Raw genomic sequence first — 14,791 nt, 5'->3', positions numbered from 1 at the left:
ACTGTTTCTTAACTACTCTAGTGACAGCATTACAACAGCTACAGTATAAATCCTTCTGCTGGTGGCCATACTCGTTCCTAGATCCTTCTCTTTTAAGTGTTGGGTCTAACATGTGTTACTTTACCTGATATGGAGGAGACATATTCATTGGTGCACTATGGTGACCCTACTTGTGCTTCTTGCAGATGTTCCCTGGCCAGTGGTGCTACACAAGCACTCTGCATCATACCACTGTTCACCTGCTTAACCACATCTGTGCTGCCTCCTTTTCCACATGCCTCTGATTTTCCCAGTTTCTTCCTTTGGTGCTTGCTCTGGATGCTGTTACTGTTCCCTTGGCTGCCTGCTACACTGTCCCACTGTGGAAGAAAGGAACACAGTCCCTCACTCACAGCAGGCACATCCAAACTGCAGGATGGGAAACCTGCAGGCGCTGCCAAGCTGTTTCCATCCCAGGAGAAATACTCAAGCAGTCACACAGAGGGAAGGAAAGTGAAAAATCAGAAGTTCACCCTATTTTTAACATCACACTTAATATAACATTAAGCTTCGTGCAGAAGGACTTGGTCAAGGAGTTACCAGGGAACCTTATCTTAGAGGAGCTTGTTGAGCCTATGGTAGTTCAGCTTTATGGACATTTAACCAGCATTGTGATATTCAGCTGGGATTTCACTTGCACCTCAACACTCAGTCTGCATCCTTCCCCTCTCCCCACTAGAAGGGGCTAAGGACCAGGCACCAGAGAACAGAAACAAGGAAGTTTTGTTACAGGCAAGGTAAAAGGTGATCCTCAGCACATGAAACATTTTGAATGCTTCCTCTAGATGCTATAGTTTTGCACTAGCCCAATCCGTAGGAGATCCAGTGTTGTTACAGAGCAAGACCTTCCTGCTTGGAGAACAGGTGTTTAATTTTGCTTCCTTACCCCTATGGTGAGCTGCTCTGGGAAGGATTACAGTATTGAAATGCTGTAATGCCATTGCCTAACTCAGCACAGCTCACCCAAAACATGCTTCAGCCTTCAACACCCCATTCTCAAACACTGGGTGAGGGAATTGGGCGCAGCCACCTGGAGAAGGTACAGCAAGGCACCTCCTCCTCTAGGGGAAGGTGGAAGGGTCTCCAGTTTCAGGTCAGGGAAGGGAATAGCAAAGATACAACGATATACAGAGTAGCAGGAGGGAGTGAGGGCAAGACAGGGTGCTTTGCTCATGGGAGAGGAGGTGGCATATTTAAAGAAACAAAAGTAACAAATTTAAGAACTAATACAAGGCAACACCTTATTAGTAAAGGTCACACAGCTGCTTGTGGCAATCCCCACAGCAGGGTACCAGCTAAAGCAGGACACCCTGCTTAGCCACCCACTACAGGGACAAGGACTGCGCAGCCACCAGTGAAGCCCACCTGCAGAGCCCACAGAGACCCGCAGCGCTCAGCCCCCCCGGGAGCGGGACAAAGTCAAACCTGCAGCTCCAGCACGTGTAAGCACATCATTGAATTACCTGCAAAGACCCGTTAGCAAATTCACAGCAAAGTCAAAGCCATTTTAAAGTCATGTAGGTTTTTTTTTCGTGCTCTGCTTAGCCAGAGCCACGTACCATGGTGCAACTGAGAAGTAAGCAAGCAAAATACAGCCTTACAATAAGGCATTACCAGATTCTTGCTTGCTGCTAAGCCCAGCCTCAGAAGCCAGACATCTTCACACCCTCTCCTAGGTTCAGCTCACTCCTTTTAAGCCCTCCTTCCAAATCAGTTGGTTGCAGCAGGTGCAGCAAGGTGAGAGAAGATGACACCATCCATGACCAATGCGAATAGGTTTTCACCTCCGCTCCTCTGCCAAGACCTAATTTCCAATGCTACAGTAAGCTTTCTCCTGAGGAATTAACTTTGAAAGCACTCCATACAAGGGGCTTTTCCCCTGTGTAATAGCACTGTCCCTGTATTGGGCTGCAGGTGTCAGGGCCCTCATGGACCTTAATGGCCCTGACCAGCCTCACCTGGGGCTTCCACTCACAGCCCCCTGCTCTATTTAAACACAGTCCAGGGCACTTAGCATTGGGTTAGGTCTTGATTCTGATTGGTGTCACTGATTATGGGCTGTAGACTCATTTCTTAGTGTAACTTTGGCTCAGCCTGATCACTAAGAGCTTGCCTGATGGTTTGGGTTTTTGGTTAACATTGACTGCTGTTCCTCAGCCTGCCTGACTTGAATATTGTGGTATGAGCACTGACTGGTGAGACCCCTGCCTTGCTTGTCCTGGGATCCTCATGGGTCCTAGTTTATTATCCCTTTTAGAACAGCAGATATTTACTCTGCTGTTCTAAATATTGCTCTCTATTGATAGAGAAGTGAGGGGCTACTTTACAGTCCCTGCTCTTTCTCCTGTGGTTGAAGCTGTTGTCTTCTGCTCTCAGACTGCCTGTTGATGAACACCCTGGGTCTTTGCCATGACTATGGGCTCTATATCAGTGATGCTGATAGGTAGGATGGCTATAAACCAGCTAGAAAGAGCAAGGTTTATTTCTGGTTTGCTCAGTTCGCAACTGTATTCTAATTGTTTATCCAGAATCTTATCCTCACAGATGAGGATGGCAAAGAAAGGAGTTTGTAGAGGGATATATGTAATTAAAAGACTAATAATACACAACTTCTTGGTTTTGAGCAGATATACAACAGGCAGAAAATTTATGGGTGGATTATCAAGCTTTGGGAAGAGACTAGTGTGCTTTTCTTCCTAATGCTGATAAGACCTATATTTGCTTCTGCATTCTATAGACTCATCTAGGGTTTACTATTAATCTGCAGCCAGAAAACAAGATTGCCAGCTTTTCTCTTTGCTTTTCAGTGTGCTTTTCACTCTCTTCTTTGTTCTTCATGTGGGAGCTAATCTTTTGTTCCTTAGAACACCTGTAATCACTGCAAATTCTTTGATTTAAGCAGCCCATATGTAGGGATTAGTGTTGATTTCACTTCTCATTTATTAGCAGTAGTGCTTCCTTTTTAGTATACTAATCCTGAGGCAATGCACAATGTGAGACTGCCTGGTCATACACACGACTGCTTGTTCAGGCAAAGAAGTGTTCATGTCACCAGGAGCTGCTCCTTTCCTGACACTCCACTGGTATCCATGGTTGCATCTCACCTGGGGCCCTGCAGCCATTGCCCACTATCCACCATACAGAGCCTGTTGTACTGGAGGAGTTTCCCCAACATCCTGTGCACTGCAATTCACATTTTAATGTTCAAAATGCCATATAAATAAATGTAAGCCATAGCATCTCCTGCTTTGTACCTACATTTCCTTTGTTGCTATTCTGATGTCCTCCACTACCAGTAGATGTTAGTCACATTTCTTGTGATGCCAAAACATTGTTCTAAAACATTGGTGGAGCTGAAGATGAACATAATCATTCTAATGGCAGGGATCTTCACAGCAGTTATTCTTGCTTCCTCACTTAGTGGGTATATACTGGTGTAATTCAGTGCTCTTTGCAGTCTCTGTGCTCCTGCAGTGGGTGGTATCTCAATTTTGCAATAATCTTACATCATTGTAGTCTGCTTTTCCCCCCACAATAGGTGATTTCACTCATTTGGAAAACAACCCCTAAACAACAACCATTTAAACTACATTAAACAATAGTTCTCCCTTTCATTGACTGCTCTGGCTTTACAATTGTTTCTGAAGTTCGGAAGTTTAAGGAAACACCTCTGTTTCCAAAGCACATTTTCATTCCTGCAAGGCTCTCAATCTCTGGGGACATGACTTAACGACGTAGTTTTGATGGGGAATGCATTTAAGTAGGGAAATTATGGAATTGTATATAGGAAGCGGGTAATCTTGGGACTGCTTTTATGCATAAAATGTCCTGATGCATAAAATGGGAAGCAACACTAATGTGTTATTGCTTCCCCTGTATGGTGGGAGCCCATACAGGTGAATGACACTCCCTGCTCAAATGCAGCATGACCTGCCCAGCCACGCCATGGGCAGGAATGGGGGAGGACAATACAATCAAGGGGCTGGGCAATTATTTTTGGAAACTTACTGTTTACAGATCAAAAAAGCAGTTATGGTGACAACATACCTGTTGGAAAAGCTTTGGGAACTGTACAGCATTCCCTTTCATAACCAAAGGGTTATGAAACAGCAAATAGTTGCCTTTTAATAGTCCAGGGACTGGGACATGTGTTTAGCATGTGGGGGAAGAGGAGTTGGATCCTTCCTGTTCTCCAGCTTCTGGCAGAGAAAGCAGCCTCTGAGATTTCCCTCATCACCCCATGTGGTGATCCAGCACAGGACCCATGTAGACGTCCAAATGTACCACTTCCTTGCTCCCTTCTACCCACCTTCTTCATCTACATGGCACTGGTGAGAGCAGAAGTGGGGAATAAATGGAGCCATACAGTTTACATTATTGTCTGCACTCTCGTCTAGACCACACAAAGGATGATGTTGAGAAAGATTAATTTGCTGAAGTTAATTGGCACTAGGAAGGGGAAGGTATTAGTAACAGTTTTATTTTCAGTTTATTTCCAAGCATCCAAAATAACTATGCAAAAAAGGCAAATTAATCAACAAAGTGTCCATGCTGCAGCCAAGCTGCACACACCCATGGTGGGGGATTGTTACAGATGGCTGAGCCTGGAAACACTGCATAGCAACCAGAATTATGTGAATTATTAGGGGGAAAATTAAAGAAAAACCACAAAAGAAGAAGCAGAAGAAGCCAGAGAATGACTGGAACTCTAGCTGCAGAGGGTTAGAAATCAACCAAGTGTTAGGAGTGTGGTTTACCCAGACAAGTTTGCATGTACTTGCCAACATCTTCCATGGGCACAGCAACCCTGGTGTGCTTTGACATGGAGTCACAAATGGACAGGACATGGGGGAGAGGGCTGCAGCAGGAGATGACAGTCCTGGTCACTCCTTTGCACAGCTTCTTGCTCCACAGGACTGAAAAGCAGTGACCAGAGAAGGTTTTTCCATTGATACAGACTACTGGAAGACCACCAGGTGGAGGAGGTGTTTCTGAACATGGGTGCCATACTCTCAGCTCTGCTGGGAGATGAGCTGGAGGCAGGGACTCTGGCTCTCAGGGTGCTTTGATGTTATCAGGAGATCTGTGTGCCTCTCAGGGCTTTGCAGGAGAATTGCCATGTTCTCTGGTTGTTTCAGGCTGGAGATATATTCCACAGCACACAAACTTGTTTTTCTTAGTCATCTTTTATTTTCTTAGTCATATTCAGCTAGTCCACACCCTGCATCTAAAATTGCTTGTGTACAGTCTGGATGGAGAGCTGAGCAGGAGTGGATTGCTCCCAGCTGGTGCCTGCATGGGAAGGAGACAGCTGAATTCCCAAGAGAGGTTTGGGACACAAGTGCTCCCAGCAGTTCCCCACCATCAAGCGATCGGAGATGGGATAAGAGGCTCTGAGCAGAACTTGCAGACCTGGGTGCTGCGACTGTGGCAGAAGCACAAGGTGAAATCAAAGCCCTTCCAGAAAACAGAGCTCAGGGATGAGGGGGAGCCACAGCCCTGCCTCCAGCAAACCTCTCTCAGCCAGCTGCTGCCAAGTCCCTCCTGGGGATTATTCCTAACTGAGCAAACTCCCACTATTAGGTGCTGTTTCTTGAGGAAGGGAGATGTAAGCTGTGATAAGCCATGGAGTATGATAGTGTCTGCAGGGTGATACATTCTCCTACACACACAGGGTAAGGGGTATAACTCCACCAACTACTAAATCCATGTGTTACCGAAGTCTTGGTAAAGGCTCAACCAGGGAAGGCCTAGAGAGAAAAGCAGCATTGGAAATAGGAGCAAAAACATTTCTCTAAAAATGTGGGGAGTTTTTGCTGCCAGTCCAGCAAGCCAAATGGTTTTGTGAACTTACCTGGCTGCAAGAAAGCTAGTTTCTTCCTCCTCCTCCTCCTCTCCCATCTTGCATGCTCTGGGGAGAGGGGTGCTGATCAACTCCAGGCAAGGAGGGAACTAGTTTAGAAGAGCTGTGAGACTTCAGCGCTCCCTTTTCTCCCTTTTTAGCTGTTGCCTTTGTGAAAGGGAGTCATGGGGAGTTGCATGATTAGAGCTGGAGTTGCTGCTCTGAAGCAGATGCTAAATATTAGTCTCCTGGATGGTGGGTAACCACAGCTGGTTTGTAAAACTTTCCGCAGCAGGCAATGTTGTTCCCTACAGCTCTCCCTTGGGGATTCATCTTCCAGGAGATTCTCCCATTGCTCGTGGGCAGCTTTCCGTAGCCCAGGAGAGGATAACACTAGTTAACAGTAACTAGTGGGAGAAGGCTGTGTATCCTGAGGAGCTCATCAGGCAGGTAGCAGACAGGTGCATCAGGCCATGCTACAAAACTGGCTGGGAAGGATCCCAGCTAGCATGCTGGGAGAGGCTGGCGTGGAGATGATTCAAAATATCTATGGTGAAATCTTGCCTTTATTATCTTAGTCACTAACATCCCACATATTTCAAGGAGACCAGCATTTTACTCCCACGATCCAAAGACAAAGCAAAATAAACCTTGGTACTACTCACAGCCACAATGCAAAACTCTGCTTTATGAGAAATAGCATCCTAGCCACAAAAAGCGGCTAAACACGCCTCCCTCTTCCCTCCTGGTGCAAAGCTTTGCATCTATTGCTAAAATCTCCTGTGAGTTCTGCTGTCCAAACAGCCTGCAAAAGCCATAAACATCTCTCGTTGCTTCCTCCCATCTTTTTAACTTCTCTTTTGGGCTGAAGCATTGTTTTCCTCCCAGACTACACAGAAGATTGCTGCCCAGACACTACATTAAACATAATGTTGTATTATGGTAAGCACACAAACATTAAACACAAAACATAGACTGTCAAATAAGGTAATACAGAGAAAATTCTTGTCAGTCCTATCCAGTCGTACTGGTGATTTGGTAGGTCCAACAGCTCAGAAAGATCTTTTTCTCTGAAGAAGACCTGAAGCAAAAAGAATCAAGAGAAAAAAATGTCTTGAAGAAGAATCAAGAGAAGAACTCAAAAAAAAAAAAAATTACTTCCTCATAGTGAGGAATAACAGAATTCTCCCTCCAGAATGCCCCTATTTCATAATTATTTGCATTTTTATCACAACTTAGCAATCATATTGCAACAGGTAGATACATACACCTAAGAGATGGCGATCAGGCCCGGAATAATGTACCACTTTTTAGGCAACAGTATCGTTTCCCAGGTTTGAGTTTTGCCATGCAAATGTGACTTGCAATATTTGCAAGTCAAGTGTACTAACAATCTCTGAACGATATACACTCACACGTAAATACTCGGTACCAAACCCGGTATTTTTATAGTTTGTTGTTCCTTTGTGTCCAGAAGTGGTAAAAATGTGTCTTTCTCAGAAACCTTTTCCATGACAGAGTGGGGTGGGAGTGTGCTACAGAGAATTTCAGCTTTCAGCCAGGCTTTCAGCTTGAGTGAAGAGCTTCAGACCTTCATGTCTCCCATTTAGTAACCCATTTGTGGTTACTGGGCATCCAAACTGCTCCTAATCCCAGCTCCACCAGCAGACAGCACGTTTAGATATTTTTCTGTTATCGTTTACCAATGCTGGTTTTAGAATAAGGATCTGCGTCCCAAAAGGAATAGACCGCTATATAAAATGGCCTGCTCTCCCATAAATGCAACTAAATGTTCACAAACAAAGCTCCCTGGAGATGAAAGCCCAGGAGTATGTCTCTCCAGTTGCTAACACAGTGCACCGTGCCCAGGGAGGCAGTGGGATTTTCCTCCTTTGTGGGTTGGCACCAGACTGAATTACTAAAAATTCAGTGCTTTCCCCCTTTCCCTTCTGCCCTGTCTCCAAGGGCTTCTGTTTTGCTCAAGCAAAGAAATTTATAAAACTTTATTCTTTCTGTATTCCCTCCCCACTGACCAGGGCTATGAAGCAGCTCCAAGAAAGAAGAGACACTGGCGTCTGCAGGAGGGAGCAAGTGGAAGACGGAGAGAAAGAGCCCTCGAGCCAGTGCTGCTGCCTTCACCTGGCATTTTGAGTTCAGCAGTAGAACCAGTGCTTTATGAATTCACCCATGACAACGGGGATGTGGGTCTGCACCATTAACACCACACACCAAGGCCCCCCTGCATTTCCAAGGTATGTGGGGTTGGTGGTGCTCAGGGTTTCAGTAAACTGCCCTGAAACATCCCTGTCCTGGAGCATTTCTGGGGCCATGGAGGCTGTTCGGGGTCTGAGTAGCACAACAAGAGGTGTTTGTAGAGGAGGTCATTCATTTTGGGTGAAAAATCATGATCTTTTTGCTTCAGGTCTTCTTCAGAGAAAAAGATCTTTCTGAGCTGTTGGACCTACCAAATCACCAGTACGACTGGATAGGACTGACAAGAATTTTCTCTGTATTACCTTATTTGATGGTTTCAGAGGGAAATTTAGGGCAAGTGTCTTGAGTAAATCCCAGCACAAGTTCCTGCAGCCTGTCCTTCTTCACAGCTCTACGTTACCTCACTTCAGCTGATGATTTTTCCCATGTCAAAAGCTGCTGAATATTCTGTGCTGCTAGGGCAGCTCCAGGGCTTCTTCCTAGGTGTGGCTGAGTCTAAGTGAGAGTGAAGTGATCTCTGTTCAGACTCTGCAGTGGTCCAGGTCCAAAAGTCCTGGTGATTGCAGTGTTACTATGCATGAGTGTCCCCTGTAACCACCACCACTGTCAAACCAGAGATTAGGATTACCAAACACTGCAGAAGCTACATAAGACAGACATCACATAGTTGTTACTAAGACCCTTCATGGAATCCCTTAGGGATAAAACAGCTCATGAGTCCCAAGTTAAATGTTTACACACATCTACGTGCCTGCAATCATTATAGCCCACCTGCACCAATTTGCTTATTGTTTCCCCATGCCTCAAAACTGTCACATACAGACACTTGACCCAATTAACCTCCTGTAGAGAGAAGTCATGAAGAGAACAGATACATAACCTGGATTTAAGGCCTGATAATCTCTCTTAAAAAAAAAAAAAAAAAAAAAAAAAAAAAAAAAAAAAAAAAAAAAAAAAAAAAAAAAAAAAAAAGAGAGAAAAACAAAACAAACTCCTCCCTCCTCTTAAAAAGGGTAGCTGTCCTAAACCCATACTTTTTCCTGGTTTTGTTTAGTCTTTGTTTTTTAAAGCTGCTGTTGTTACTAGTAATCCCTGAGATCCTTGTTGCTGGAAAACATTAGGAGGAATTTGTTTATATTCCCAGTGTGTGTCTTGCAGGCACTTGACAGCACGCTGTGTATAATCTTTTCTTGCTTCCTCCTGTATGAAGAATTTTCTTTCCTGATTGAGTGGCTGTTTCCTATAGTAACAAAACAGATAAAAATGGAAAACCCCTGTTAAACCACGAACACTAGCAAGGGATTTCGTGTAGTGCCTGAAATGAACTTTTAACTCATTCCCAGTTAGATAAATGTGTTTAGTCAGAAAACTACTTGTCATTGCCATAATGCCACTTTCTGCGTACTTACTCCATGTACTTAATACCCCCTACTTTTTTCATGTTCTGCCTTTTTTATTCTGTGTACATAATTTATCTTTGCACTTCCACTCTCCCAAAGGCTCTTTTTCACTTGCTGGATCACAGATGCATCTCCCTTGATAATACACAGCCCGTACATCACAGGACGCATCAATAACCCCACTTTACAGTGGTTTGGGAGAGAGGAAAGGTACAAATATCTGCTTGAAGCTGCTAGATGTGAGCAGCTGTGAGAAACTGAGCACAAAGCTCTGAGCAAGACTCTGCCCAGTACGAGCTACCATGGTCGGGATTCAGGTGTCATGCTACTGGAAAGCAAGAGGTTTATGCCAGTGTATGAACCTCTACTTCACACAACAGTGATCACTTTGTATTATTTAACTTTCCTGTTGACTTTTAGCTTGCGACCGCAGATGTGCTGTCATTCAGATGCTCAGCTCGGCAGAGTTATGTGTTCTTGGCATCGGACTGAGTTCTGAGTGGAGGGTTTTGGCACTAGCCAGTTTGGAAGAAAGCTGTTTGTCTGCTCATGTTCTCATTAGTATCTGAGCTGATGAACTACATTCTTCTGCATTTCTATGTTCCTAGATATAGATCTGGCTTCTCTCTCCAGTCTGGGCTAAATTCTCAGCCAAGCCATTGCTTGGGGGGAGCTGGCTGGTGAGCCTGTGTCTGCACTGCTGAATTCATTTGGAGAGCCTGAGATGCACTTTCTGCCTGATGGCAAGTCCTGCAGACCCCACGTGTGGTCAGAATTGTTAGTGTAGTTGGCCATGATACAGTCTGGTCTGTGATGCTTTCGAGGGTCAACTGCTTCTGCTGATCTGCAGTGGCAGAGCAATGCACAACGGTAGCTGGGACCCCTGTAGGTCTCTCCCCAGCCCCTCCTCACAAACACTTTAGCTGGTCTTAGCTTGTGTTAAAGCTCTGCCCAGAGAAAAAGCTGCCCCAGAAATCATGCTATCACTCTTCTTCTATCATTCTTTTCTCTCCCTGCAAATAATGACACTCGAACTCCTTTTGCAGCAGGTAATGTCAGCTTGCTGCCACTGTCCCTCACTCTGTCTCCTTCTGGGAAGCAGAGAAGTTTTATCTGCTGCAAGAAGCTTCTCTTTGCACTTTGCTTGGCCTTTTCTGCTGGAAGGCAAACCCAAATGCTCCTGCCACACACTGGAGCAGGCTTAGCCCTCAGAAGAGGTGGTAACTGCATTCCCTGGGCAACATCCACCTCTGCTGCCCTCTGTGCATTGCCTCTTCACACTCCACTCATGAGTGGTCTCCTTACCAGCCACTCAGAAATAGCAAAGAACAGGCAGAATTTGATTGAATGAACAACACTTTGTCTGCACTTTTACATTTTATTTCTCCACCCAGTTGTTGAATGTTTGCTGCTGCTGGATGTTTGTGCACACAAAAGGCTCTTTCTAAGCACATCAGTCCCAGATTGTTTATTAACTTGCACTTTGGGCTATTTTGTGCTCTTTCCTCTCTTCCCAAGGGGATGCTGGTCTGGTGTGATGATCTTGGTGTGCCACCTAGTGATTGGACTATTCCCTCATCACACATCATTTACCGCGGACACTGAGGGCACCTGTTTTGGCCCCATTTGCCCACAGTTACCTGGATTGCAGGTAACTTGTGGCAATGCCTGCAGTCTCTTCACTGTGCTCAGTATGTCCAGGCAGGGAGGATCCCACTGCACAGTTTTCTCTTGCTTACTCCCAGTTTCTATCTCTTTTCTCCCATCTTTCAACTGAAGTACCTGCCTTCTCGCAGAGATAGATAAGAAATGGGAGGAGACCTGCTGGCTGCCAGTTTGCAGGTCACCCATGGCCATAATCTAATCCACCAAGCAATATTTTTGCACAGCATGTGAAAATTTGGCAGTACATACATGGCAAGCAGGTGCCATCAAGGAGTCTAGACAGTGTTTAAAGCCTCTGCAGCATAAGGGATATTGCACATATTGGCTGACACGGTACTGCATTGCACTTCATAAAATAACTTGTGAACTATCTGGGCAGATCAAGGCTGGAAGAGCCATAGATGGTTCCAAGGCTGGAGCTGGGGCGTTCCTGGGAGAGCTTTGTGTCTGCTGCTCACTCCCCACAGGACCTGGAGGTGACAGGCAGGGTGGAAAGGGGGGAAAGCGCTCTGCAGAGGAGTACATCACAGCCGAAATGGTACACAGGCAGACTGACCTCCACTGCACTCCTGGAAAATGTCCCCCATTCCTGACTGCAGCTCCCCAGACGTCTGACCTCCCGCCTGGTTTCTGCAGTCCCCTGGGGCATGGGAGTTGTAAAGAAACACCCTTCAGTTTACAAGCATCTTACCAAGGCAGGTTCAGACCCTCCCAAAAGTTTGGTTCCTGGCACTGCACCCTTCCCTAGATGCTGGCAGGGAATCCAGCTGGGTGCAGTGCTGCACACACACTAGTGCTGAGCAGGGACTGAACTCTGTTACTGGACTCACTACTCACCTACTATGAGTCATGCAGCAAAATTACGCTGCAGAGGCTGGTAACTGCTAAGTCAGTAGTTACTGTCTCAGCTGCCCTAAAACAGAAGCTCAGTTGCAAGTAGAAACATGGTGATGAGCAAACTGACTCCCACAAGCAGATAGGGCAATTAATAAAAGGTGAAGTGCAGGAAGTCAATAAACTTTGTCAGTGTAGATCTGTGTTGGAGGTCGAGATAAGCAATTGACTCTCCTGAAAGCCTAAAGGGTTCTTCCTCTCCTGGTAAGGCAGCCACCGGTGAGCAGTCTCTCTGAATGTTGTGAGCTTCCTGATCACAAGCCTTTCTTTCTCATTCTCAGAGAAAAGGTGTGCTCAAGTGGGAAGGTGAAGCTGCTGCCTGGATGCTGGGTCTGGGGCATTTGCCTTTGTCAGCTGATGTGAGCAGGTGAAGCATCCCAGCCACATACTTCCACTCTTAGCTGTACTCAGGCACCCTCTGGAAACACAGCTTGTGTCTCCCTGGGTTCTCTTCCAGCGCTGATACTCCTTCAATTCTACAATTAATTTCCCTTAAGTCTAGAAGCTTTATTAGAGGCTGTGTGAGGTGGTTTTATCTTCTCCTTATAAATTGCTGATCTTACCACAGTATTGTGAGGTGATCTAGTGTGTGACAGCAATGGAGAGAAGTGGTTATTTTGTTCAAGTGAGTTCAAATCTTGATTCAGCCTGAAGTCATCGTTACTATCAGTTGACCATCGCACGCGAGTATGTTGTCTTTCCGGCTGGGGAGTCCCCAGGGGTGAACACCCAGAGGTGAACCTTCCCCTCCTTGCACATCACAGGCCTCTCTCTCTGCAACCTCTCAGCCACAAGATCCCACAGGAGAGGAAGTGCATGCTTACTGCTGGCCTCTTGTTTTCATCGCTCTGCAATCCACAGCCATATTTATTTTTTTTTTCTTCAATTTCACTCTTAAAACGAAGTGTTAGAGTGAGGGTGGGGGCTCACTCACTCTATCCAGTGCTCAGGGGGATTTCTGCTGCAGGATTCTCATCGCTGCAGTCATTATCCTCTAGTTAATCAAGACTACAAAGTCTGTCCTGATTTCAGCTGAGATAGAATTATTTTTTTTCTAGTGGTTGCTGTGTTTCAGATTTGATATGAAGGGAATGTCAATAATGCATATTGGCTTAGTTGTTGACAGGTGATGTTTGTATTTTCAAGGACTTTTTTCAGCTTCCCCTAGGAGCTGATAAGGAGCACGGACAGAACAACAGAATGGCCAATAGAATATTCTGTATCATAGACATCATGCTCGGTATTTAAGTGGGGTTATCTGAGGAGGTGGGGGTAATCATGATCACTGCTCAGGATGGTGCCAATTCACCAATTTACCTGGTGGTGAGAGAATCATGATCACTGCTCAGGATGGTGCCAATACACCAATTTACCTGGTGGTGAGAATGACTGGTGTCTTGTACATTCTTTTGACATTATTATTGTTATTTTTCCTTTTCTGTTATTCTTCTATTAAACTCTCTTTATCAACATGTGAGGGTTTTTTTCCCCTTTCCTTTCCCCTCCGTTTCTCCCTCTTCTCCTTGCCCTTCCGGGCCAAGGGCAAGAACTGTGTGAGTGGCTGTGTGGTCCTGGCCGCTGGCTGGGGTTAAACCACGACACAGTCAAATATTCTAAGTGTGGCAGCAGAATCTGTACCTCCCCAAACACTGCCTGGGGCAGGGGTTTATACAGTTGCAGTGTAAGAAAGGGGGTTAATGTGGACACTGAGGGAGGAAGCATCTCAGCTGGGAATGGTGCCAGGGTGTATGAAGCCTTTCCCTGAGAGGGAGGACCCTGTTTCCTCTTATTTACACTTATACATTCTTTTAAGAGAAGAGCTTCTGCCAGCACCTGGACAATTACGAGAGGACTGCAACACAACCTGGGGTTTCATTGCTTTTTCAAGAGAAGCCAAATTAAAGGGGAGCTCATACTGTCTTGGCCCTGCAAAGCGAGCCAGTAGGACTCTCACCTGCCCTGCGGGGAGCAAGGGTGTTAGATTGAGTCCTTCCCAAATATCTCCTGAGGCCTGGAAATGCAGGAGCAGGAGGCTGAGCACCAGGCAGCTTGTGTAGGGAGCTGTGGCAGAGCTGCTGGGGGGTAGCTGCAAGCTGTCCTACTCTAACAACATACTGGGCTCTTGCAGTGAAGCGCCAGCCTGGAAAAAGCAGAGTAAATAGTCTCGCCTCCCTGCCAGGAAAACCCCCTTTCGCCTACGAACCTCTGGGCTGGAGTGAGGGGGCGCAATGGCGGCGCCCAGGCGGAACTACAACTCCCAGACTGCCCCGCGGCCCGGCGCATGCGCAGGCCGTTCAGCACGCGTGAACTCCGTTTCCCGGCAGGCTTTGCGCTGCGCTCTGCCTGTTGCCGCCTCCTCCTCCTTCTCCTCCGCCTCCTTCTCCTCCTCCTCTCGCTTCCTCGCCGTGACGCGCCAGCGTCCCTCTTCTCAGCGTGGTGACGCGCAAAGTGTGTGCCCGCCATAGCAATCGCGGCCGCCGCGGGGTGTGCGGGGCCGAGCTCACGGGCCGGGAGCAGCGGCGGCGGCGACCCAGCGGGACATCGGGCAGGTAGGGGCCAACGGGCGGGGAGGGAAGCTGGGCCGGGCCGTACCGCGCCTCGCCGCGCTGCCGCCGCGCTTTCCCCGGGCCGGGCCGGTTGGCGGCCGCGGCCTCCGCGCCGGGCAGGGGGAGGGGAGGAGAGGGGGGTCGCCTCAGGCCCTGAGGGAGCCGCCGGGGGGAAACGGCGGCTTGGCGGG

General features: G+C 46.8%; 1 protein-coding gene across 5 annotated transcripts in view; it reads left to right on the top strand.

Moving 5' to 3' along the window:
• Positions 1-14,461: 14,461 nt before the first annotated feature.
• The window catches only part of VPRBP (Vpr (HIV-1) binding protein), a 50,089-nt gene continuing 49,759 nt past the window's right edge, over positions 14,462-14,791 (top strand). For all 5 annotated transcript variants that reach the window (XR_001413300.1, XM_014953522.1, XM_014953524.1 and 2 more), the window contains exon 1: positions 14,462-14,603. The gene's annotated coding sequence lies outside the window, so the exon portion shown is untranslated. The remainder of the gene's footprint in view (positions 14,604-14,791) is intronic.

Source organism: Calidris pugnax, unplaced genomic scaffold, assembly GCF_001431845.1.
Source record: "Calidris pugnax isolate Ruff unplaced genomic scaffold, ASM143184v1 scaffold247, whole genome shotgun sequence".
Taxonomy (NCBI): domain Eukaryota; kingdom Metazoa; phylum Chordata; class Aves; order Charadriiformes; family Scolopacidae; genus Calidris; species Calidris pugnax.
This window is presented reverse-complemented; position numbering and strand designations above follow the sequence as displayed.